We start from the raw sequence: 26679 nt of genomic DNA on the forward strand, positions 1-26679 counted from the left end.
AACATTTCAATTATGTTGGAGAGATTTTTTTTTTCCTCTTGGGTTTCATTTCCTATAGAGAGTGGTACAATATTTTCTCCATGACTTGTCATCATGGTGGTAATAGCAGCCGCTGGAAATTCTGTCCACAGATATTCATGAAATTAACACCCTACAGACCACCAAAGACCAAATAGCCAAAGCAATCCTGAAAAAGAAGAATAATGTTCAAGGTACCATAATCCCAGATTTCAATAATACTACAAAGCTATAGTAATCAAAACCATACGGTACTGGCACAAAAATAGACATATAGATCAGCAGAACAGAACAGATCCATAAATAAACCCACACTTTTATGGTGAATTAATCTATGAAAGAGGCGAAAATATACAATTGGCAAAAAGTCTCTTCAACAAATGGTGTCAGGAAAACTGGACAGCTACACGCAGAAGAATGAAACTGGACCACTTTCTCACATGACACACAAAAATAAACTCCTGTATTAAAGATTTAAATGTGAGACCTGAAACCATAAAATTTCTAGAAGAAAACACAGGCAGTAACTATCTTTGACACTGGCCAGAGAAAAATTTTTCCAGGTAAGTCTCCTCAGGCAAAGGAAACAAAAGTAAAATTAAACTACTGGGACTACACCAAAATAAAAAGCTTTTTCACAGTGCAGGAAACCATTCAGCAAGACAAAAATGCCACCTATTCAATGGAAGAATATACTTGCAAATGATCTATCCCATAAGGGTTTAATATCTAAAATATGTGAAAAATTATTAACTCAACACCAAAAAAAAAAAAACAAAACAAATAAAAAAAAAAACCCACAAACAATCTGATCAAAAAGTGGGCAGAGATCCTGAATAGCCATTTTTCCAAAGAAGATATACAGACTGTTAACAGGCATGTGGAAAGATGATCAACATCAGTAATTATCAAGGAAATTCAAATTAAAACCAAAATGAGCTATCGCTTCACACCTGTCAAAATGGCTAAAATCAAAACACAAGAAATAAAAAGTGTTGGCAAGAATGCGAGAAAAAGAAACCCTTACGCACTGTTGATGGAAATGCAAAATGGTGCAGCCACTAGGGAAAACAGTATGCAAGTTCCTCATAAAATTAAAAACAGAAATACCATATGATCCAGTAATTCCACAACTGGGTATTTACTCAAAGAATATGAAAACACTAATTTGAAAAGATATATGCACCCCTATGTTTATTACAGCATTATTTACAATAGATAAATTATGGGAGCTGTCTAAGTGTCCACCAAAAGATAATGAATAAAAAAAATGTGGTATATATATATTCTACAATGGAATATTATTCAGTCATAGAAAAGAATGAAATCTTGCCATTTGCAATAACATGGATGGACCTAGAGGGTATAATGCTAAGTAAAATAAGTCAGAGGAAGACAAACACCACATGATTTCACTCACGTGGAATTTAAGAAAGAAAACAAAGAAAAAAAAAAGGAGACCAAAAAAAAAAAGACTCTTAAATACAGAGAAAAAACTGGTGATTGCCAGAGGGGAGGTAGGTAAGGGATGGGCGAAATAGGTGAAGGAGATTAAGAACACCAGTATCTTGATGAGCACTAAGTAATGTATAGAATTGTTGAATCATTATTATACTGTCAACCTGAAACTAACAATGTATGTTAATTATACTTTAATTTATAAATAAACACCCAACATATATATGCACACTTTTCACACTTTTCACATTTGTTAAAGGACTTTCCTTATCTTATTCCATGTAATCTACACAACAAACAGAAGGAGCACGTCTACTTTTCCAATACACGAAGAAACTGAAGCCCAGAGAGACGGTTTCTCTCACTTCTGAGGCAATTCTTTCCCACCACTGACACTGGGCCTTACATCCAGGCTGCACCCAGGACCGCCACACATACTGCCTTGCTGTTAACATGGACTCCTGTATTCTCTCTCCCTATCTCATCTTGGTGACAAAGTTTTCTGGCTTAGGGCTTATTAAATTCTAACCCGGCTCCATCAATCCCAAATAAGATTGCCAAGGGTTATTTAACCTCAGTCTTTCTACCAGCTTGTGGTTAATCATATGCATGTCATCTGCCCCAGTGAATTAGATTAGAAATCAAAATAACAGTAACAATATTAATAATAGCAACCACAAGGCAGCACTATGACAACCTTTCATCTACAATATATTTCATCCTCACAACCCTGCAAGGTAAATTATTACAAAATACCAGTTCCTTTAGGATAATATCAAATTCTCAAGATGATATCATTTATATCAATAAACAAAAACCTCTTGCTTTGCTTGTCTCTCATCAAATAAATACCATCCACTATAAGTGAACATCTAAGAATAGAGAAGCAGCACACTAGAGATCTGTCTCCTCTGAGATTGTCTCCATTTTCCTCTTCTCTGACTTACCTCCAGGGGGCAGTACAGTCCAATGATAGGCTGTGGAGTCAGGCTGAAATCCCTGCTCTGTCAGTTTCAGTTACACAAACTAGGACAAGTTTAGGTATCTTGAGCCTTAGTTTCTCAGGCATAAAATGAGGAAACGGACAGATTATTATAAGGATGAAATGAGAAAATGACCAGTATATAACAAGGGTTCCACCAATACTTGTTTGCTGTTATTTTATATTATCATTATTTTAGCCTTTCTTATAATATCATCACTAAACATAATTTATTCACTTCATATATTTTAAGCAGCTAATATTTGTTAGACACTGTAGGTGATAAGGCTAAAAACACAACTCAATCCTCATCTCAGTACATTCACAGACCAGCCAGAGAAAAAACACTTATAAATAGAATAATGCAGTAAGACGGACATACTAAGTCTTGTAAAGGTAAAAAAAAAAAAAAAAAGTGGGGGGGGTGGATGTCTTCACCTCCAACAAGGTAAGTAAAGGGCAGGGAGCAAGAAGCTTTCTTGCCACTGTGGGACAATGGATAGATTTAGACAGAGTGGAAAATGCCCACCTCCCAATCTCCTGACACATACACTCCTCCCCCACACATACATCAGGCACTATCCTTAACTCTATGGACAAACACAGATGACGTGAGCTTAGCCAGTTAGGTTCTCCTGACTGGCCTTTTGATTCTGGAGAGAGAGGGGTCAAGTTGAATAGCCAGAAAATATTCCTGGCCCCCTGGCTGAGGGCAATGGCCAGTGGTGTGGTGGTGAGTATCCAGGGGCATCAAAGCTAAATGGCAACAGGAATAAAGACCAGTTCTAAGCCTGCTGTGCCAGTGGAGTGATCCCAGCTGTGTCCTCAGCTGCTTAGCTTCCCTTGGTCCCTAGTCTCTTCATGAATCAGATCTCCGGACCTCTGGCCAATTGTGAGAAACCCAATATCCTTCCAACAATTATTTCTTTGCCTGTGTTGGACAGAGGTTCTCTGTTACTTGAAACCAAGAACCCCAGTTGGTACCTTGGGTTATCAAATAAAACTTTCCAGCCTTATTGGAATTGTGGCTTTGGCTTTCCAAGCAGCCTCTAATTACCACTTTCTTCTATGTTAACTAAGATACTATTTTGTTGCCTTTTTCAGCGTAAACAGGCTTTATTGTGGAACTTTATCTTAGCAAAATGTGTATCAAGGAAAGTATTGTCTGAATTTCCATTTATCAAAAGAACCAACTGTTCCTACTTGCCACAAAAAATTCTTCCATGACTCATCCCTCCACACCAGACTCTTAATCTTTTCATTTTGTGATAAGCAATGAAGATGAAAGCCAAAGATAAACAGAAGAGCATGTAAGCAAATGAAGAAATAAGAAATCATTTATTGATTTCTCGTGGGAGTCAACAACCCACTCCTATCTTTGTGTTCTTAATATTAGGTTGATCAAATTGGCATAATTTTGAAAAGGCAAACAGCAGTGAGGCACCTGAATGGAAGCTTCAGTCACAGTCACACCTTAGTCTGTGGACTGCTGCCACTGCTGGAAATGAAGAGGGAGAAAATGTTGATTTGAAAATGCCCACCCTTCTGGAAGGAGCCCAACGACCACCAGTTTGGTCCTGGTGTGAAGAGAAAGATCCTGGTACTGTAAACTACTGGGGGAGAAAAGAGAGAGAGAAAGATCAGGTTGGCTTCTCTATTTGGAGTTCAGGGTATACAGGCAACAAGACCCAAAGAGAACATTTAATAAGAGCTTTTCATCACTTTCATATCCACAAGCTTCTTCCCCCCCCCCCCCATTTTATCACTTCCCAGCTGTCTCTAGATTTTATTTTGTATCCACTTTAGCTAGGAGGTCAGAGTTAAGCCTTCAGGAATGTGTCTCTCTATAGGCAGAAACCTGATTCCCTCTGAAAAAACTCTTAGTAGACCTTGGGAAAACTGCAGTTGCTATCACATGTACAGAGAGAGCTTTTGCAGTCATTGGACTTTAAATGTTCTGTTTGTTGGACTGCCAAAAGGTTACTGCTCCCTGGAGAACTGAGCCAGTTCCTCTAAACCCCTCCCACTGACTCATATGTTTGTCTGGCTGCAGCTGCTCAAAAAGATGGGAATTTAAAAGCTGCTACACAAGTGCAAAAGCAATAACCAAAACAGTGGCAATATCCTCAGGTCTCGAATAGAAAATACCCTTCCTGAGAAATGCAAGGGCAAGGGAAGGAACATGAGAGAAAACAGTGGAACCCAGAAGGGATAAAGATGAAAAGAAACAGGAAGGAAATCACGAGTTCTCAGGGCTGGAAACGATTCTGCTCTGTGACCTTGCTAACGGCTGTACCATGGATTCATTTTCTTCCCCCTGCAGTTAAATTTTCTGTGCCCTAGATTTATGCAGTGGTTGATACTGATAACTTATCAATATCACAATGTTAAAATCATATTCTTCAGCAATGCTTAATAACGCTTATTATTTCATTATTACTTCCATCCTAACAATATCCCAGTGAGTTGGGACACAAAATATTTCCTACACAAAATAAAAATGTCTTAGCTCTCACGACCTTGTACACAAATCCCAAATTTCCTTCAGCAGAGCCCAGAAAAAAAATGGTAAGCCACACCATAGTATTCCAGGATGCTGACTCCATCTCTGCAGCCTCTGCCCCTCCCCCCAACTCCCTTCCATACTCCCTAGTGTTCTCAAGTTTTCCCATCTCTCTCATCGAACAGGAAATTGACCTAATAAGTATTGATCTAAGGTGTTGAAGGAGAAACAGTGCTGCTACTCTTCCATCTTCAAAAAGAGGCAAAGGGAAAGAATGACGCTCACTGCACAGAAACTGCCAATAATAGGACTTTTACTCCTAAGTGTGAGAGTTAGTAAGAGACAAGAAGCCTTCCCTGAAACCCCTCAAACCATGTCATGAGCTACATTAAAGGTACAGTCTCTAAAATTCCAAAACCTTTTCCACTGATGCCTACCACGTCAAAGATCCCCACAATCCATTTGATTCAAAAACAGCTATAATACTGCAAAATAAAGCCCATCCCCACTGATTACAAATGTCATCTTTAGTGTTTGTGACGAAACGCTCTTGCTTACCGGAAACTGTTTCTTCCATAGCCTTTCTTCATCTGTTATCAAAAACAGGGGTGGTCTTTTGGTTGATTCAGCCTAAGAGAGCACTTCAGAATTTCACTACCTATATCTCACTCTCTTGTGGTTGCAATCCTATCATCCACCACCTAACCTGTAGTTCTGCATGAAGGTCTCTGATAAGAGGTACATAATCCATGGGCAACTCCACTTGATTTTATTTTTTTTTTAAGATCTCAATTAGGTGAGTCTTGTCAAATGCTCCAAGGATTCATTTTCTGCCAGTTTTGGTATACTTCCACAAAGATCTGAAACTATTTATAAACTGCTTCACTTCCTGGAAAGTTTTTGCTACTCCAAAGAAAACTTCTAAAGTTTTAGAACATCCCTTTGGAACTTGTCCCTTTGGTACTGATCCCATTTTCTTTTTATTTTGGGGGAAACTGTTTCAAAAACTCGTATTTAAATAATCCTAACTCTAAATTGCTTATTTGAGTTTGTGAAATTGTACCTCCCCAGCAAGGCTAAAAACTCTGAGAAGGCAAGAAAGATGCCTGCCATTTGTTTGTCCAGTTTATCTTCATAATCACTCTTCCCAGTACCTACCACAACTCCCATGCACACAATGGGGGTACAACAGCATTGAAGTAATGAGCACTAAACTAGGTAATTCAATATTTAATGCTGTGTTTTTAGGGGCCAACATTTCTGTCTATACCAACAAATGAACATGGAGATGCTAAAACAGCTTGAGCTTTGCAATACAAACTGACACTTGTCTCCTAGCTAAGAAATGTCAAAATGTAGAGCTGGGGAAGGAATTATATCATTTGCTATCTAGAACACAGGCTAATAACTCTGGCTTGTCAGTGACTAGTTATAGATATCAAGGAGTTCAGCACTCTTGCCCTTAAAATCACCAGTGAATGTGTACAACAAAATCCTGCATTTTCACAATTTTTTAGATGCATTATGGCTTCAGATGATTTTTTTTCCTTTATGTGTATCTTATGTTTACTTTAGGCCATTACTCTCCACAGTAGTGTTTGTAATATATGCACACTAGAATAAGTTAAAAGCTGTTAACACTTATTAGCTATCATTTTTGGCGTACATTTAAACTTTTTTAGTTTCAATATTTCTTTCATATTTAAATTATCCTTGTTAAGAGTAATCTATGCATCAGGCATTTTGCCTGCAAAACTGTAGCTTTTTTATTGCCATTAAAATACAAATAAATCATTAGCCTTAGTGGATATTAAACAAGTTAAATCAGTTTTTACCAAAATATAACAGTTACTTTCAACATTAAACAGGGTTTGGAACTGGGGCACCTGGGTGGCTCAGTGGATTAAAGCCTCTGCCTTCAGTTCAGGTCATGATCTCAGGGTCCTGGGATCGAGCCCCACATCGGGTTCTCTGCACAGCAGGGAGCCTGCCTCCCCCTCTCTCTCTGCCTGCCTTTCTGCCTACTTGTGATCTCTGTGAAATAAACAAAACCTTAAAAAAAAAAAAAGGGTTTGGAAGACTCTATGACCTAGGTTGGATCCTAACTGTGAGGAGTAACATTTAGAACAGGTTTTGGCTCTCTTGGGCCACATTAACTGGAAATATATATTCATATATAAATATCTATACATTTATACATAAACACACATCAATATTTATGTTCAATATTTTTCAGATAAGCACCTGTAAAGAGTGTCTTTCTCACTTGTGTCCCAATCAGATCCAATTCTTTTTAATTTAAAAACAATATCGGAGTGCCTGAGTGGTTTATTCAGTGGAGTATGTGACTCTTGGTCTCAGGGTTGTGAGTTCAAGCCCCACATAGTAGGGGCTATGTGGGGCCTACTTTAATTTAAAAAAAAAAAAAAAATGAAAGCAATGGAAAACAAATTGCTTAGGGAAACAAAACAAACATCTGTTGATCACTTACTACATACCAATATCCTCTGTTATTCTCTCCTAACAACCCTGCCAGATAGCTATTATTCATATTTTATAAATGAAGATTCTGTTATTTTCTCCAGCTCTTATGACTAGGAAACAAAAGAGCAAAAACTGCCTGATTGCTAAGCCAGTACTCTTTCTACTACACCAGATTCCTAGAGGACCCAACTGAAAATCACACACAAGGCAGCTGTTTGCACAAAACTCTCTGACTCTACAGAGTGTTTGCAGATATTTGTAAGATTGTTTCTTAGAAGAGTAAAACTTATCTTTCCCATAAATATAATATTAATGTTTCTGTCACCAACTAGTTTACAGAGCCTGTTTTACCTAAAATGTATTTAAATAACTTACCCTTTTGGATTTTTTTTTTTTAAAGATTTATTTACTTGAGGGATGCCTGGGTGGCTCAGCCATTAAGCATCTGCTTTTGGCTCAGGTCATGATCCCACGGTCCTGGAATCGAGTCCCATGTCAGGCTCACTGCTTGGCAAGAAGCCTGCTTCTCCCTCTCCTACTCCCCCACTTATGTTCCCTCTCTTCCTGTTGTCTCTCTCTGTCAAATAAATAAATAAAATTTTTTAAAAAACAACATTTATTTGAGAGACAGAGAGAGAAAGTGCAGGGGTAGGGGCAGAGGGAGAGGGAGAAAGAGTCTCAAACAGACTCTGAGCACTGAGCCAGACACAGGGCTTGATTTCACAACCATGAGACTATAAACTAACCCAAAACCAAGAGTCAGATGCTTAGCCAACTGTGCCACCCAGGTGCTAATTTACATCCAGTATTTTTGCAAATGTGCATCCAGTATTTCAATCTAAGTGGCTTATCATGTGGTCATATAAACCTCATGAAATATGGTTTCTCAATATACAATCTGATAAAAACGTGAAAACACATCCAAAATGGAGTCTTTTATGGTAAGCCCCATGTCACCAAACTGAGACTTAATTAGTTTCAGCTCCCAGAAATGGTATCTTAAATCAGATAATCATGAATTGCCTGATCAGCACTAGTTTAGGGATCTGATAGACCCCTACATTCTGCTAAAGGAAAGTAATCTTACAATAACCAATTTGCATTTTGCTGTATAAAACGTCTTTGTTCCCACCCTTTCTGCCTATAAAAGTCTTTCACTTTGTATAGCTCCTCAGAGCTCCTCTTTATCTACTAGACTGGATGCTACCTAATTCAAAATTACTGAATAAAGACCGTAAGATCTTTAAAATGTGTTCATTTGAATTTTGTTTTTTAACACATCATAGGAGATGAAGATTAAAAGAAGCCCTACAAACAGGCTGACCAACTCTCAGTCTGCCCAGCACTGTGAGGACTCCTAGGAAAAGGGACTTTCAGTTTTTAAATTGGGACTAAGGGGTTCCTGGGAAAGTCCCAGGCAGACAGAACAAGGTGGTTACTCTGCATCTCATCTCATCCAAGCCCTCATTTCACAGGTAAAGAAACCAAGGCCCAGGGCACAAATCAGATCAAGCAGTTAGTGACCCACGACACCTATACTTTTTCTCTTATTTATATGGACTCGTTCAGCCTGTGGACATATTGTGATTTCTCTGATTTAATCACTGGTTTAATCGTTTATCATGTACACTACCCATTAGGGTCTGTGTATCAAGAACCAAATCTCTGTTCCCTTTGTATTTTCAGCACTGGTCCAGTTCCTGAATCAGTGTGTGCAACTTGATATATGCTTGTTGGCTGCTAGTGAAGAACGAAAGTCTGTGGTCTGGGGGAACCGAGATCTTTATTCAAGTTGTACTGGACCAGAAAGACAATAATACATCACAGATAGAAAGCTGAGAGCTGCATGAAGCAACAGCTTCACCAATTTTTTCCTTTATGTCCTATGTATTATATAATAAACATGTATTACTTTATAGTGAAAAACAATCATTTTTAAAAGAATGCTTATCAGTGCTTTGTGTTTCCCGATGAACCAGAGGACCGCTGATCCACAGGCAAAGGATAAATGTCATAGGATAAATTACCACCTCAAATGTCCTGCTTGCCACATTTCTTGCCAAGAGAGCAACAAGAGAGAACCTTCTTATCCTCCCTCATTGTGCCTCACCTGTGGTCCTCACAGATTATTTGAGGAGACAAAAAGGGCAACCAGTGAACAGATTCTGATATGTTTTCTAACTATACCAATAAACATTCCCTAATTCCTGTTCATATTAAAATCTGAACTGGCAGTAGAACATGCTTAAAAATTGATGTAGCATTTGAGATACGAGATTTCAAAGAAGGGACTTTTTCTCCAGCTGTGCTGCATCTCCACATCTGCCAAAATGCTCATAGTTTGACTTTGCACATTCCGAGTTACATTCCTCCCTCTTAAAGAGATGAGAATCATGTGCCAGAACTCATTAAGAAATTACCCAGTAAACACTCTGGCTCCCAAGCGGCTTTCTGACACCAAATAAGTTTCTTTGATCAGTAGAATGGTATATTATAATCACTATAAACCTTTAAGAGGGAAATCACTGCCAAAAAATTCCAACAGAGATGAAAATACCAGAATTTTGAAGTTGACCAACATTGCTTCTTTATTCTACAGTCCACAGTGATTCAAAGAGTTTAATTCATTAATATTTAACTTTGCAAGTCTCTACATCCACTTAGAAACATCCTTTTTCATTTTTTTCCTCCTTAAAACTTATTGAGTATCACTGTCCTATAACTTGAAACTATACCCTGGGATTACTTTATAATAGGTGTGAAAGTAGATTTCCAGGGATCTGTGAGCTGCTGGTTGTTATTTAATGTGTGCAACAACTCAAAAGTGGTGGTGCATGTGTGGATTTCCCACTCCCTCTCTCATTTCCATAGGTTAAAAGGAGCAGTGCGTGTATACAGGGAGAGAAAAACACCCATCACCAAAGGGTAGTCTGGACTGAGTGTTTAATAGGAATCAAGGCTAACTCTTTCTTTAGGAAAGACTATAAAGAATTTTCTCAACATAGATGGGAGATGGTTTTAGCATCAGTTTATAGGGTCACTTTCTTCTGTGCTATTGGCTACTTTTCTTTGAGTTACTGAGCAGAACAAACCCTCAAACCATAAAGCTTTGTAGGACAGCCTTGACGAGCTCAATACCAAATACAATTCTTACAGCAGCATTCATACTTTTGGGTACGAAACAGAGAAACAAATTTTAATCCAGTGGAATCTATATTAGAATCACTTGGAAAGACTGGCCAAATTACTCAAGCTCACTCCCATTCCCAAGACACTCTGAAAGATACTCATGTTCACCCACACACACTCCCATTAAAAACTGTTGGTTCTTGTAGCCACAGCCTATGTACCACAGATCCACAATCAACTGTCGTCAGGAGGCCACTAGTTAACCTACCATTCCAAGTAACAGATATCAACATCTGAAATGTGCACAGCCTGTGATCCATCAAGTCCCCCTGTAGGTGTTTATCCTACTGACACCTGCACAAGAAGGCAAAAACATGCAAATGAAATATGAAATTTTCCAGCTTGCAGTAAATAAAAAAAAACTAAAGAATTAAATAGATTATGGTATCAAAGCATTGGAATTATTCTACTCAGCTGTTAAAGAGGAAGAGGAAAATCTATATTCACTTATATGGGGAAAAATAACTCAGTTTCTCAAATATTTTGACTGTCTCTGAATGGGCTTTTAGCCATCATTATTACATAGGATTACATAAGAAAAGGAATCTTGGATCTGGGTCTCTACAGCACATTCACAAGAGCACCTACAAGGTGCTGTGACATGAAAGCCAGAAGACTTGCAATAGAATTTCCTGGCTTGCATGGCACAGTACACTGGGAAGATGTACATTTCCTATAGCTATGCCAGGACACCCCACCCCCAACCACCCCCCTCAAAGTGGCCCTGTAAGGCATAGAGCTGTCTGGACCTGTTACCTCCAACAGTGAGCAGCCTCTTCATTCACTCTGACTGTCGCACCAGTATCTGTGGTTCCTTGTGTGCGGAGTGGAACAGGTTTGGGAAGTTGTGAATTTCAGGAACTGAAAAAGTTACCAGGATCCTGTGTCACTGTTTGTGTCAAAGGCTAATTTCTAAAGGAAAGAGAACAAAATACTGACTGTAACTAGAGCATCTTATGCAAAAGAATGAAGATAACTGGGGTTATTTGAAACTTTTACCTTAAAGTCACTTTGAAATGTTAAATGAAAGAAGCCAGACACAAAAGATCATAAAATACATGATTCCATTTATGTGAAATGGAATCAGAAAGTAGACTGGTAGTTGCCTGGGGCTGAGGGTAGGAACAGACTTGATCGCAAATGGACATGAGGAATCTCTCAGGATGATGAAAATGTTCTTAAATTGGACTGAGTGATGGCTGCACAATGCTGTAAATTTACTAAAAATTGCTGGTGCTGTCAAAATGGGTGAATTTCAGAATATGTAAATTGTATTTCAGTAAAGCTCTTAATAAACAATTTAAAGTAATACTACACAATTTATAATTTTAGCCATATTACTTAGATGTCTATACAACAGAAATACATCTAGGTTATAAAAAGCAAGTTACATATATTGATTTTTTTTATTAGCAAAAAGCTGTAATTTAGGGGCGCCTGGGTGGCTCAGTGGGTTAAAACCTCTGCCTTTGGCTCAGGTCATGATCCCAGAGTCCTGGGATCGAGTCCCACATCGGGCTCTCTGCTCAGCAGGGAGCCTGCTTCACCCTCCACCACTCTGCCTATCTCTCTGCCTACTTGTGATCTCTGTCTGTCAAATAAATAAATAAAATCTTTATTTAAAAAAAAAAAAGCTGTAATTTAAAGAATCAAAAAATGTATTTAATCTTCAGTATGCACAGAAAATAACTAGAAGGAAATAAAAGGAATGTTGTTTTTAGAAGGTGAGACTAGAGTTCCCTTGCAGGGAATTTTTTACTTCTTACTTCATACATTTTCGCCCCATTAAATACTGTTATAGGCAAATATTCCTGTTATTTAATAATGTGTAAATTATCTTCAATGTCTACATTTTTCTTTTGCTCTCAAAAAACCTTGTTATCAAAGTCCTCAGAATATATTCTTTTTAAAGGTTTTATTTATTTCTTTAAGAGAGAGAGAACAGAAGCTTGTGGGAGGGGCAGGAGGAGAGGGATGCAGGGCTTGATCCCAGAACCCTGGGATCATGACCTGAGCCAAAGGCAGACACTTAACGAACTGACCCACCCAGGTGCCCCATAAAGTAAGCATTTATAATTAAATATTTCAATTCCAGAATAAAAAAGTAAAATATTGACTGATTCTGGAAAAGGTGATTAAATATAATACATATTGTCTCTTGACAAGTGCACTACAGTAATGTTTTACAGAATTGTTTATGTTGTTCTACTGATGGCATGGAGATAATTTTAGGTCAGAGGCTGGTAAATTTTTTCTTATAGAACAAAATAATAAATACATTAGTCTCTGTGTGCCACTCTGTCTCTGTTTCAACTACTTCATATGTCAAAAGCAGCCACAGACCATTCATAAATGAAGAGATGAAAGAACAGGTTATAATGATCTCTGTATTAGGTGGGAAAATAAGGTTTTTTTTTTTTAATTTTAATATGTACCTGGAAATGTATTAGAAAAATATAACAAGCTCATGAAGCCCACGCATTCTTAAGTATTATAACTTGGGTTAGGATAATTTTATGTAAGTTTTTAAGAAAAATATTAAGTAAATCTACAACAGAAGATACCTGGGTATGACAGAAATCATGGGAAAAAAATAAGTTGTGCAAAAAAATAAGTTGTTATCTGCAAATGACAAATATTTGGGAAAACTGCATTTGAGCATAAATAACAATTTATTAGCAATAAACAGTAGGATGAAGAAAATCTCTCCAGACTATGTAATTCTTACTAGAACTCAACCCAAAGCAAAACTCCTGAAAGAAATATCAAAATGTAGACCAAAATCCCCCAAAGGTAGTGATCCTTAATATTTACTGGATCATAAGTGACAAACCTATTATCCAGGGGAAAAATGCAAAAATACTGTGCTTTCTGAAACACTTCCAAATTCAGAGACTTCAGCTTGGTGAAAGAAAAGAGAACATACACAACAGCATCATTCCAAGATTTTTTTCAGGCACTCCAGTGCACATGACCCATGCTCAGCACTTCACTCAGCAAATCAAACAGGCAGACAAGAATGCAGTGCCCTCTGGGAACCAGTGCCCTCCTCACATACCAATTGTGATGACACAGGAAACTGTGTATTGTCAAAATAAAGTAATGTTGTTGCCAATGACTGCCCCCATTCAACTCAACATGCCACAATCCAGGTCAGAAAAAGAACAGAGTTTTAAATCTTTTCATTCTTCCTGTACTTCGCTAAATACAGCCATAATTTACAAACTGATACCTTAACCAAAGATAGGGTGTTTTCTACTTCAGAAAATCTGAATTGAAAAAGGGCAGAAGAGGATAGATGGTGGGGAGAAAAAGGAGCTAATAATTTTGAGCAACTATGTACTAAGTACTCTCCGTTCTATGGAGTGCTTACAACAAATCTAAGAGATATATATCATTATCTTCATTTTAAGAAAATGAAATGGAACTATGTGTCTAGATTTATCTCCCTTGTCTCCTCAAGATAAAACTTTTATATCAGTAATACTGAAGAGCAAATATTGATCTATAAATATATTACTTCATGTTTCCATTAACTTTTGCTCATGCTGCTAGAATGTTCTTTCCATACCTATATTCAACTGAATTGTACTTGGCTTTGAGGCTCAGCTTAACCATGACTTTCCCTGAAAAGCCTTCCCTCATGCCCTCCCCCATTCATGATTCACCCTTGCCATGGTGTTACTTCCACAGGGCATCACCACCGTACACAGTCTCATGTACACTACTGAAATTGATGATTTAGTTGCCAATCTCCCCTTGTAGGTTAAAAATTTCTGAAAGTTCAGAGACCACTTCAATCTGACTTCTCTCCTCAGAGCTTTAATACTGTGTCTAGCACAAAGTAAGAACTCTGTAATCTGTTGAATGAATGAATGAACAAACTGCATTGCCCAATGTCTAACATGCAAATGGTAGAACCAGGATTTGAACCTAGTATCTCTTTCCAATATACCATCATGTGAGCACCTAAATAAATAAATAAATATTTATTTATGATTAATTAATTAATTACTAGTTGCTCTTTAGGATATTAAAGGATTGTCTACCAGTGACTCAGTTGCTCCAAACTGCCTTGGAAGTCCTTCAAGAAGTACCATAAACCGCCTTTTAAGGGACCAAGGAAAATGTTCTAAAATGTCTTAAATTCAAAGAAAATAAAAATTCTGTCATAAAGAAACTGGGGGTTTCTCAGAATTAAATTGCCAAAGAACTAGGAAGCAGTAGTGTGGTACTCAAAAATAAAACCATCAAAGTCAAATAAGAGTATCCTTGTTAAGAAGTCCCTCTGGCCTCATAGCAAGCCAAAAGTATTTCTGTCATTCCATTTTTAACAAACCCTTAGGAAGGTACAAGGTGGAAGCTGGCTCATATCAAATTGCCTCTGAAATTTCCCTAGAGTAGTTCATAACCCCGAGCACCCAGGAATCTATATGTACCCCATCACCCCTGGCTGATTAGGAAATAAGCTAAGCTCCCCTTTACTACCAAGTTGCTTGTTCCTGCTTGAGTTTTCTCAGATAGTTTTGTGATGTATGAATGTGGGGAGGCCTGAAGGCCTTTGCCAGAGTACATCCCCATCCTCCTGCAGGGGCTTAAGAACCCACATGCTGCTGGCCCTACCACCATATGCAGCCTTGCAGTTCCAAACAAATTTTAGAGACTGACATTGGGCAACAAGAAGCTATTGCAAGGTTATAAACAAAATAGTGATCAGACTGATATCTGAAATCTTCCAACTGTACCCTTATAATTGTTATTATCATTATCATTACTATTATTGTTAGTATTATTACCTCTACAATAAAGTGTTCTCATGCACATTCTCCCCAGAATGGGACAGAAGGCACAATTACCGCTGGTACACCAGCTGTACATGAAACAATGTTGAGGAGGCATGTAAAAATGTATTTAGAAGCTGAAACAGTATCTTTCATGCCTGACATGAAGGGAAAATGACTAGCAACTGTTGCTTTAGACTACTATATTCTACTGCACTGACAAAATTAAAAAGTATTTGTTGCAGGCCTACTGTGTGCAAAGCATCACACCAGAGGCTGCTGCATCTCTATATATAAAGAAATGAAAAGATTTGTTGGCTTCTCAGGCAAAAATCTCTGGAGAAATTTTGGGGGAATCATAACCATTGTTTAATATTCTTGAGCCTTTCTGCTTCAATTTTTCTAAGACATCGCACACTCAAAATACTTAATTAGAAAGAATCTTCTACTATGTTTTGCAAAGAATATACTTTTTCCCGTGACCAAAATATTAGTATCTGCTTTCTATGCTATTGTCTTTTAAGTATCAAGGTATTTGAGAAATTATTGATAAAAACTTTGTGAGTACATACTGAGAAATAAAAGAGAACTGGTTAATTTTAAAGGGTTATCATGCTCCCAAGCTATCCCCAGACCAAATATGCCTATCCCTTTAAGTCATAGGATCTCTCTTCTTTGAATAAAGATGTCAACTGCCTACACTCAATCACCCTTCATGAAAACTAACACAAATACCATCGTACCATGTAATGGAAGTTGCAATACAATGAAATATATTATAGTTTTCATTTACATTCCCACTGTGTCTCCTTAAGGATATACCCTCATCAACTCCATTGGATTTAAGCACTGCTCGACTCTGTAACAGCAACACAGTTAGAAACCAACTCTTACAATGGCCACAGACACAGTTAATTCATGTAATAAGCATTAACTGAGCTTATGTGCAATATATTGTTCTAGATGCTACGAATTCAAGAAAAGATGATGTGGCAGGTAGCAGATAAATACAATCAGTGTGGTATATCTTATGATCAAAGAAGTGTACCTAATTAGGCTCTCCTGGTCACTGGTATAAGGTAACCAGTTGAAAAATCATGCTAAGCTCATCCACACTAAGCTAATTAAAAGGAAAAATTAGCTCAGTGGCTGCTCCTGTCAGTGGGCAATCTTTTTCTGATTTCAACCCCATGGACACTTCCTATGGGAGATACCATGAACAGTAAATACCCTCTTCACCCAATGACCTATAATCTAATTAAGGCAATAGATACACATTTAAAATGATGCTCCAGCAACAGAAAACGTGGGATGAAGTTCTAGACTTGCCACTTACTAATTATGTGATTTGGGACAAGTTGGTAGCATCTCAAAGCCTCAAGTTTATTGTATGTATAATGGGTAATAGAATATATTTCATGTGACTGCAATAAAGATGCAATGAAATAGTGCAACCAAAACACTAAGTCCAAGCCTGAGAACTCAGAAACCATTAGCTATTATAAAAATATCATTAACATGATTAATCTTAAGTTGAGTGCTCAAATACTCAAAAGAACCAACAGTCAGTTTCAAATGTGGTTGTTTAAAAAAGATTTAGCAGAAACACTAAGATTTGAGTTCCAACTTAAAGGCATCACAAAAAAAAAAGATGATCCATGATAGAGCAAACTGCAGTAAGGAAACTCAAGATGATGACAATTTCTCCAGCAGGTAATGAAAAGACAGTATGAGCAGAGCTTGTGTAAGGAAGTGAAGGAAGACAGAACTTGAAAGGCAAACTGGTGCCATATGACAAGAGGCTTTCAGTGCCCGACAAACAAGTTTGAGCTTTGTCCTGTACTTGATGGCGACTGAAAGGTTCTGTCGAGAGAAAAGTAAAATGACCAAAGTAGGGCTTTCTAAGACTAAGTGAAAAAGTTGGGGGTAGGGGGTAAACAAATCAGTTAGAATGGATTGTAACAGGGCGCTTGGGTGGCTCAGTGGGTTAAGCCCCTGCCTTCGGCTCAGGTCATGATCTCAAGGTCCTGGGATTGAGTCCCGTATCAGGCTCTCTGCTCTGCTTCCTCCTCTCTCTCTCTCTCTCTCTCTCTCTCTCTCTGCCTGCCTCTCTGCCTACTTGTGATCTCTCTCTCTCTGTCAAATAAATAAATAAATAAATAAATCTTTAAAAAAAAAAAAAAAAGAATGGATTGTAACAGTCCTGCTGTTTGGCAATAAGGACATACTTTGCAGAGGTGTCAGAGGAGAAAGTTGGAGACTGGAAGCACTTCGAAATGAGAAAAAAAAAAGAGAGAGAGAGAGACATTTACTGAATGCCAAGTATTAGTCACAGTCCTGCTCTAAAAAAGGTTGTCAGGCCACATTTTCCCAAGGAGTAGTTAAGTCTCTAAATTAAAGTTATGAAATTCAGAGATATGTTGATTCTTCCAGGTATTTTAATGACTAAGAAGGGTACCTTTCTTGCTCACTATAAGCATTAAATCCATGTTGGTGCTCATAATAATGTGATCTGCATTTGTTACACCTATGCTGCTAGCAACATTATTCACAACAGCCAAAAGGCGGAAAACAATCTAAATGTCCACCAATGATTAGGTAAACAAAATGTGATATTCACATACAATGGATTATTATTCAGTTTTAAGAAGGACTGAAATTCTGAAACATGTTACAATATGGATGAAACTTAAAGACATTAAACTAAGCAAAATACGCCAGAGACAAAAGGACAAATACACTATGATTTCACTTATATGACGTACCACAAATAGTCACTCACAGAGACAGAAAGTAGAATGGTGGTCACCAGTACCAAAATGAGAAAACGTAATAGTGGGAATCTGATGCCCTGAGAAGCAGGATGTTTACTCAAAACGAGATGAAGTTAAGGCCTGCTAAGTCCTTTAGCCTAGATGCCCAACCAAAGAAGACCACCTCTCTCCCCAGGTCAGACATCATTAGATAGGTTGTCCAGTATGAAAAATAAAAAGGAAAAAAGCCAACGATCACCTCCATCAGAATGATAATGATAGCCCAATGGTGCATGCCTCTCTGCTTTTAACATGCCCTGGTCTGACACTAAAGGAGGGGGTAGGGGGAAGCCATTTTACCAAAGTAACCCCTTACCTTGGCTCCTTTAAAAGGAAACTTGAGGAAGGAAAAGTAACTTGCTGAGATGTCTCTGTGCCCTTAATGCCACAGCCATGACAAAGGCTCTAGAGACAAATTCAGTGAGCTTTGAGGGACCAGAATTACTTAATATATTTCTAAATTTAAATTTCCCAAGTAATACAAATGTAGTGAACTGAAAGGGCACCCAATGAGTATAGCAGCAATGTCCACAACAGCCAAACTATAGAAAGAGCCTAGATGTCCATAGACAGATGAATGGATAAAGAAGATGTGGTACAATAGAATACTACTCAGCCATCAAAGAAAATGAAATTTTGCCATTTGCAACAATATAGATGGGAACTATGTGAAGCAAAATAAGTCAATCAGAGAATGGCAATTATATGATCTCACTGGTATGTGGATTTAAGAAACAAGGCAGAGGATCATAAGGGAAGAGAGGGAAAAAATGAAACAAGACGAAACCAGAGAGGGAGACAAACCATGAGACTCCTAATCTCAAGAAACAAACTGAGGGTTGCTGTGGGGGTAAGGTTGCTGGTGTACCTGGGTGATGGACATTAAGGAGGGCACGTGACGTAATGAGCACTGGCTATTATAGAAGACTGATGAATCACAGTACCTCTGAATCACTGTACCTCTGAAACCAACAATACATTATATGTTAATTAATTTAAATTAAATCAAAAGATAATAAAATTAAAAGTAATCTTAAAATAATAATAAAATTTCCCAAGTAGTTTACTGTTTTCAGAACTATGCTAGAAGGAATGCAAATATAGGAAAAGTTTAAGATATGGTCCTTGCCTTTTAAGATCATATAACCTACTCCAGAAGACAAGAATCATACAGTGATATAATAATGAACATTATGAGACAGAATATAATTAGGTGCTAAATTGTGTAGTACAGATTGTAAGTACTCCAGGAGGTCATAAAAATGTCTAACGTCCTGTAGAAATGAATAATGGGTCAGGAAATCTTTACTCACTGCCCACTTGTAGGAGCAAGCAGAGAAACCTATAAAATGGAATGAAGGCTTTTAAAATATCTATTATATTTTAATTTTACATGCAATATACCTCCTCTACCAAACAGTCCTTCTCTTAACTTTCTTTTCCAAATTTGCTTTTTTCTCAGCCTGTTTACAAGTAATTAGAAAATGCCTCAAAGGAAAATAAATAAATGTGCCAACCACCATTTGAAAGAATGTGTAAATTACCGTGAAACAGTGGTATTCAATGAAAAATTAGTAAATTCAAGCTTCATAAAAATAAACCTTTTATTGAAAGCCTGGCTTTGTTCAAAGCCAAGAAGAAATAGCTGTATGAATTCCCCTCCTTCCCACATGAGGGCTAATGAGATCCAAGGACAATTTTATTCATTTAGCTTCAGAATTCAGACCATCTGTTTTAAAATGGGAATTTCACATCCCTCTGCATGACACAGATCAAAACAGACAGGGATTTTGTTTCTATAAGGACTCAAACTGTGAGTGTGTATCTTTTTGTTCTGGCCAACCTCACACGTTAAAAGTTGCATGACTATGTAGCGGAAGCAGTGAGCTGAAGAAGCAAGGCATTAAATTCTATTTCCTAGGCTGCCAGTGACTATAATCTCTCCTCACTTTCTTCATCCCTTCTCCCTGAGTAGCAATCAAATATATTCTACTCCATCAGAACTGAGTAAATAGAGGGGTATCTGGTATTTCGCCTCACCTATCAGCACCATGTGAATACTGGCACATCTTGCAGGTATTTGGGGTAATACACCGCTACATATCTATACTTTGTGGTTTAAAACCACCATTTTGTTTCACTCATGATTTTGTAAATCAGAAATTTAGGAAGGCTCAGCTTGGTGGTTCATCTCACTGACCTGGTACCAGCTGGTAGCTGAGGCCAGAGGATCAATATTCAAGAAGGTTCTCTCACTTAACTGCCTTGTAAAGCCGTGGTTCTTCATGCTCACTCCGGTGCACAAGTGCATGCACCTGCGTGCTGTCTCCCCCCACTCCCTCTTTCTAGCTCTCTCTCAACAGATGGTGTATCATCCTCCAGGAAGGGTGACAACTAGAGCAAGGCAAGAAAAGGTGCCTTGGCCACAACATTTAAGGAGGCAAGTTCCCAAGTGCAGCCTCTGTACTTGTTCAACCCTAAGACTGAATGCTTCGTTAAAATGAAAGCTCCCAAAGTGCAAAATTTATAAACTTGTCTTCCCATTACTCCTGGAACACCATAACATCCTTCTAATTAATATCACCCCCTCTAAACTTCATCTTCCGTTCAGTACATTGAAGCAGATTGCCCGTTAGCGGACCTTCCTGCAATAACTCGCATTAGTACCCTTGCTTAAAGTTTCCAGTGGTCCCCCTGGCTTATAAGTAAAACCCTTACTTATAAGTGTTCCCTGATTTGGTGCCATCTCACTTGTTTTTGGTTGCACTGTATCCCCCCCCAAAAATATATTCAAATCCTACCCCTCCCATACGTAAATGTGACCTTATTTGGAAGTAGGGCCATTACAGACATAAGAAAATAAAGATGAGGTCTGGATCGTTGGGCTTGTACCCAGTGACTGCTGTCTTTATACGAAAAAGGAAAGAGATCTAGACACAAAGACACAGAGGAGACACAGGAAAGTAGGCCATATGAAAAGACAAAAAGAAAATGAGTGATGCATCCACAAGCCAAAGAATGCCAAAGACTTCCACAAGCCACCAAAGCTAGGAAGAAGCCAGGAAGGAATCTTCCCTGAAGCCTTCAGAAGGAAAATGGCCCTGCCAAAACTTGATTTCAGACTTCTGGCGCCTTGACCATAACACAACAAATTTCTGCTGTTTTAGGCTACAAAGTTTGTGTTAACTGATTATGGAAGACCTAGGAAATTTGTTCAATTCTACCCCCAGTGCTTCCTAACATGCCCCCTTTATTTAGGCAGAGGTTTCTTCCCTGTCCCTAATCTGCCAATCAATTACTACATCTGTCTCTGTCCTTAACCTCCATTAAAAGGACAAAGCAGAGGAGTGTACATACTTATATATTGTAGCTGACTTATAGCTGGCATGTTCTGGTACTCTGCCAGTTAGGGCTACTAGTCCCAAACCTGAGTCAGAGCACGTTTGGCGTAGAGTTGCACACATGGGTTAACTTTTAAAAAAAAAAATGTTGAAAGGATATTGAGTTTTCTTAATAAATGCTTAAAGTTAGAAGCAAAACAATTCTATCCCTGTCATGTTCTCTGTCCATCAAAAAGGAAAAGAGAATGTTTAAGTGAGAACTAATTTATAGAAAGAGATAATGCAAAGCTATAGAAGCCCTCCCTTGGCTATTTACCTCTTAGCTGTCAAAAATGTATGAATTACAGTGATTTTAATCACCTGGACCAAAAATGACTTATAAGTGGTAATTCAATAATCTGGAGCTTAAGCAAGGTTGCCCTCATTATTGCTCCCATTTCAGTTGTTGGAAAAAGTGTATTAAAAGCTCCTCAAGGAATTAGGGATGTCATTTATCCTTTTTCAAAAACGACCTTGCAGGGTAACATGAGCAAAATAAATACAATTCTTTTTAATGTGGTAGGGAAAGGACATCTTATAAGCACATAGTGATCACTCACTTGTGAATAAAATTCATGCCAGAGATTGGAGGGACAGTATCAGGAATGTAGGAAGTGATCGCCGGGCTGGAGCCCTGAATACCCCGGTGGGTACTACATCTATAAGGGAAGTAGACAACCTGGAAGGTATTCAGGTGAGAGAGCAAGACAGAAAAGAGGCTTGAGGAAAAGTAGCAGAATGCAGTGGTGCTTAAATTGAAGGGTATATATATAGTAAAGAATCAAACTTAGTTTTTGTGCCCCAAAGTGTAACGCTAATGCAAACAAATGAAAATTATAAGAGGACAAATTTTGAATTGTCATAAAACAAATTTCTAAAAATCAATTTAGTAATTATGAATAGTCCCTGGAAATGTTCATGCAAGGATATGTAACTTTTCACAATAGTGACTTATTTATCTTTATAGCCCTAGCGCATACCACAATTACTTCCATGTAGCAAGTGACTAACACGCATTTGATAAAGAGAAATTCCAATGGTCTCATCTAAACCTAGGATTCCAGTATTTTAGGATTCTAAAGAAGCTCAACCATGAAGCAGTCACTAGTAGGTCTCATAGTCATAAGTTTCCTTATGTTGGATATGAATCCCTCAATAAAATAAAAAAGAATCCCAAACACCTGTTAAGAATATTTTTGGTAGTACCATGCAGTAACTAAGTGTAAAATGTGAAACACTTAACAAATTCAAAGATTCAAATAAACTATTTACATAAACACTTACCCTCTTATTCAAGAAAAAAGTGACCTGCAATTTATCAAATCTTAAGCACAGACATTACCCTCAGTGTTCTCAGTCATTCCAAAACATTTATTGAACATTAACTGTGTGCCTGGCATGTCTAGTACTTTCAAACAATTTAGCGAGGTAAGTATTAATATCTTCACTTGAAGGCCAAGAGAGTTCTGTAAGTTGTCCAAGTTCAGGCTGCTACTAGCCCATATAAAGCATTTGTGCAAATTTTTAAAAAGCAAGGTACCTCTTTCTCAAGACATTTTACTTCCATTTGTCAGAACATGTGTCACAATGTACGAATTTTATTAGAGCAAACCATAAAACTAACACATAAATATTCAAATTGATAATATCTATTATATAAATAGTGTACATTTTGGATAGGTTTCTTTGTGCAGTACGCAATCTACTCAACAGTAAATGACAATTTTGTATGAGCTCTGATAAATGAAGCACAAGGAGTATTACCCCAAAGTACTCCATTAACTCTCAACCTAAATGAGAATGATCAAGAACTCACATGAATTAAATAACCCTCTGGCTGCATAGGACTACTGTCTCCTTTTGGCATTGTTTCATTCTCAAAGCACTCATAAAATGTATTTACGTGGATATAAACCCACTGAATACATAGAAAACAACTAATGCTGAATGGATAAGGTTTCTCAGAGAGACCACCATCAGCATCTTCCAGACAAGAGTTGCTTCTCCAAAGCCTATTTTTACCTAAAAGGCAAACTGGAAAATATTCTTAAGATTAGTATAAAACAGGGATGTCTGGGTGACTCAGTCAGCTAAGCATCTGCCTTTGGTTCAGGTCATGATCCCAGGGTCTTGGGGTTAATGCTGGCATTGGGCTCCTTGCTCAGCAGGGAGTCTGCTGCTCCCCCTGCTTGTGCTCCCTCAATCTCTCTCTCCAACAAACAAATAAAATCTTTTTAAAAATATATACCTAAAAAAAGATCAGTACAAAATAACTGCTCTCACATCAACAAACACTCAGTCTAAACCTGCAGATCTTAATTATTACAAAAATTACTTGAATTAGATTTCATTAAGATATCAAGTGTCTCAGATCAATATTCAGGCAAGTTCTAGAAGGAAGATATTTAGATAAAGGCTCTTATAAAAAGATTTTGCTTTTTTCTAGGGAAAGATATCTCACAGTATGAAATGGCCTGAATACCCAATGAAAACAAAAATTCCTCAGAAAAAGCAGTGTGTGTTTATGTGGTGTTTTAATTTCCAAAACACCCTTTTTGGGTCTCTATTGGGTTTTGTATTACATACTGAGAACACAGTGATGATCAAATTCAGACCATGTGCTCCCCTCATTCCAGAAGGCGCAATTAATGTAAAAAAGGAGTTTGATAGGTGCTACCATAGAAATCTAGAGATTTCTAGATTAGTGATTTCTAGTGTGATAGGCCCACTTGTTCTGTTCTCCGTACATGATTTCTTAGAATTCAGGTAAACAAAGCTTACAAAAATATAAGTAAGATTTAACATTCACTTAAAAACACTAATCACTACCATCATACCTGGCACACAGTAAATATGTAATAGATGTGGAATGAATAAATAGATGGGACTTCCTAGCTAACAAATTAGAGTCAACGGTAAGCAAATATCCACATCAATTATAAAAGAAGTGTTCATGAATACAAAATATTTTTTAAATAGCCAGAAGCCTAAGGCAATTTGAATTGAGAAAGGAGGCCATTTAAATACAAACCTCATACTGACCGGCTTAAAACATACATAAATTATTTGTGAGGTCTCTTACGGCTATTTAATGATATATTTTCAGCACCCCCGTAGCACATTTATTTTTATTTGCGAAGTCATGTGGACTTCCCGCCCCCCCCCCCAACTCCCAACCAGATCTATCACTCTGGCTTTGGCAAGAGTAATCAATTATAAGGAGCTCTAATAATTCCCATTGTTTTCAGCCACCCAGAGAAGATCTGGGTTTAAAAGCAAAGAGAGGCAGAGGAGGATTTCTTGGTGTCCAGAGGGTATCAATACCCCGAATTTCAACTTTTCAAGTGGATAATGGGAGACGAAGGTTTGTAGCTTCAACAGTTTTAACCACGTTTACTAACCAAGCCTCTCCAGAGATATTTTACCGAAACAGAAACAAAACGCTACAGACAGTATGCACTTTCTCTTCTAGCTCTGTGCTTTCAAGTTTTTTTGGGTTTTTTTTGGTTTTTTTTAACTTCGTCTCCCATTCGAGTATAAATAACCCGAGGATGGGAAGGCGGTCTGTGCCGGTCGGCCTCACGAGCACCTGCCCGGCATCATACCTCAATGAAGCATTTCTTAAAAGGCTCTGGGGTGGCTGTCCTCGAATCTCACACAGGAAACTCAGAAGTTGGCACTTTTTAAAAAATACTCTTGGGCAATGTCTGATGAGAAGAATCACAAAACTCTAGAATTCAAAGAGGACTTAGCACTGTTTAAAATACGGTTGTCAGCGGTTTTTTCTTTTTTTTAAGCCTGTGAGTTTCTTCCACCCTAATTCCCACCACCACTTACCAGAAAACAGTTCCGAAGTTTCTAGAAGGAGTCTACGGAACTGTAGAAGAGGAAGAAAGGAGGTCCTACCCGAAGCGCAAACTCACACCCTCCCTGGAGCGTCGCGGGGCGCCTTCGCCCTTGGCCTTTTCCGCTTCCGGTTCCCTCTCGCCCCTGCGGCTCCTTGGTTGGCGCTTGCGCAGAGGACCCGGCCCAGGGGCCTAAATGGGCCCCTGCAGAACCCCAGTTGTCTAAAGTCCCTGAGAGAATAATGGGGCACGTCACCATCACCGATGCCGGAGAGAGACATTTGTGTCTTGCTTTGTTCTTTTCTTAAGCTCCAAATTAGGCTTCCTATATCCAGTATGGACTTTTATTCCTGAATTTTGATCCAACTCCTCAGGCTTGACCTACTGGCCTCAAAAATACGAGGCAGTTGCATTGCCTCTCTACCTCCTTGTAACTATAGTAATCGGTTATGTACTCTTAATTAGAATAAACACGAGTAACTATTCACTCAGTTCCATTCGTGGAATCACAGATAAGTATGCTAAAAATCAACAACAGACGAGACAGCAGAGAGAGGCCACCCAGCATCAAGAGATAGTCCTATTAGTCATTTGTGTAGCGGAAGAATTATGCACCAAAAGGAATAGTATGTCGCCTAACGCCAAGCATGTATTGTAAGTTTTTGACATAATAATTTTAACTGTAATTATTTTGACCAGTCTCTTATTAATACCCGGTATTGAAATTGTGTGTGTGAATTATATATATATATATTTCTATTTATATATAATATATATTATATATATTATATTTATATATAAATATTATATATATATAAAACTTCTCTTAGATTAAGTCCCATTCATATTATAAACGTTCTCAAATATTAGTCATTAACAGGCAGAATAAATAAAATATTGCATTACCATTGGGAAATGTATGTAACTACCCCATACCACACTTGCAAAGAAGATCCATTCCTCAGCAATTCGATGAAATTCTGGAACCAAAAAAAAAAAAAAAGAAAGAAAGAAAAAAATTTGGAACCATTTATGCCTACAGTTTTGTTTTATATTGGTATTCAATACAGTTTATGTAGAACAATTAAATAGGAACAGACAATTTGAATTGCACAATTAAGGTGGCAAAAAGCAGGTTCCAAAATACTGAGAACTTTGCATACTGAAAGACTGATAAGTTAGTTCTTGATTCAAAAAGAGAAATAACTAAGTATGAATTTCTTTTT

General features: G+C 37.8%; 1 long non-coding RNA gene across 1 annotated transcript; it reads right to left on the minus strand.

The window, feature by feature from the left end:
• Positions 1-10815: 10815 nt before the first annotated feature.
• On the minus strand, positions 10816-25635 carry LOC123394347. Its single transcript, XR_006609025.1, has 3 exons — positions 25446-25635; positions 11391-11546; positions 10816-10928 (listed from the first exon to the last, which is right to left on the minus strand). It is a non-coding gene; the product is annotated as an uncharacterized LOC123394347 (long non-coding RNA).
• Between the last annotated feature and the right edge of the window lie 1044 nt (positions 25636-26679).

The sequence above is a fragment of the Mustela putorius genome, unplaced genomic scaffold (assembly GCF_011764305.1).
Source record: "Mustela putorius furo isolate JIRA1106 unplaced genomic scaffold, ASM1176430v1.1 tig00003834_pilon_pilon_pilon, whole genome shotgun sequence".
Taxonomy (NCBI): Eukaryota; Metazoa; Chordata; class Mammalia; order Carnivora; family Mustelidae; genus Mustela; species Mustela putorius.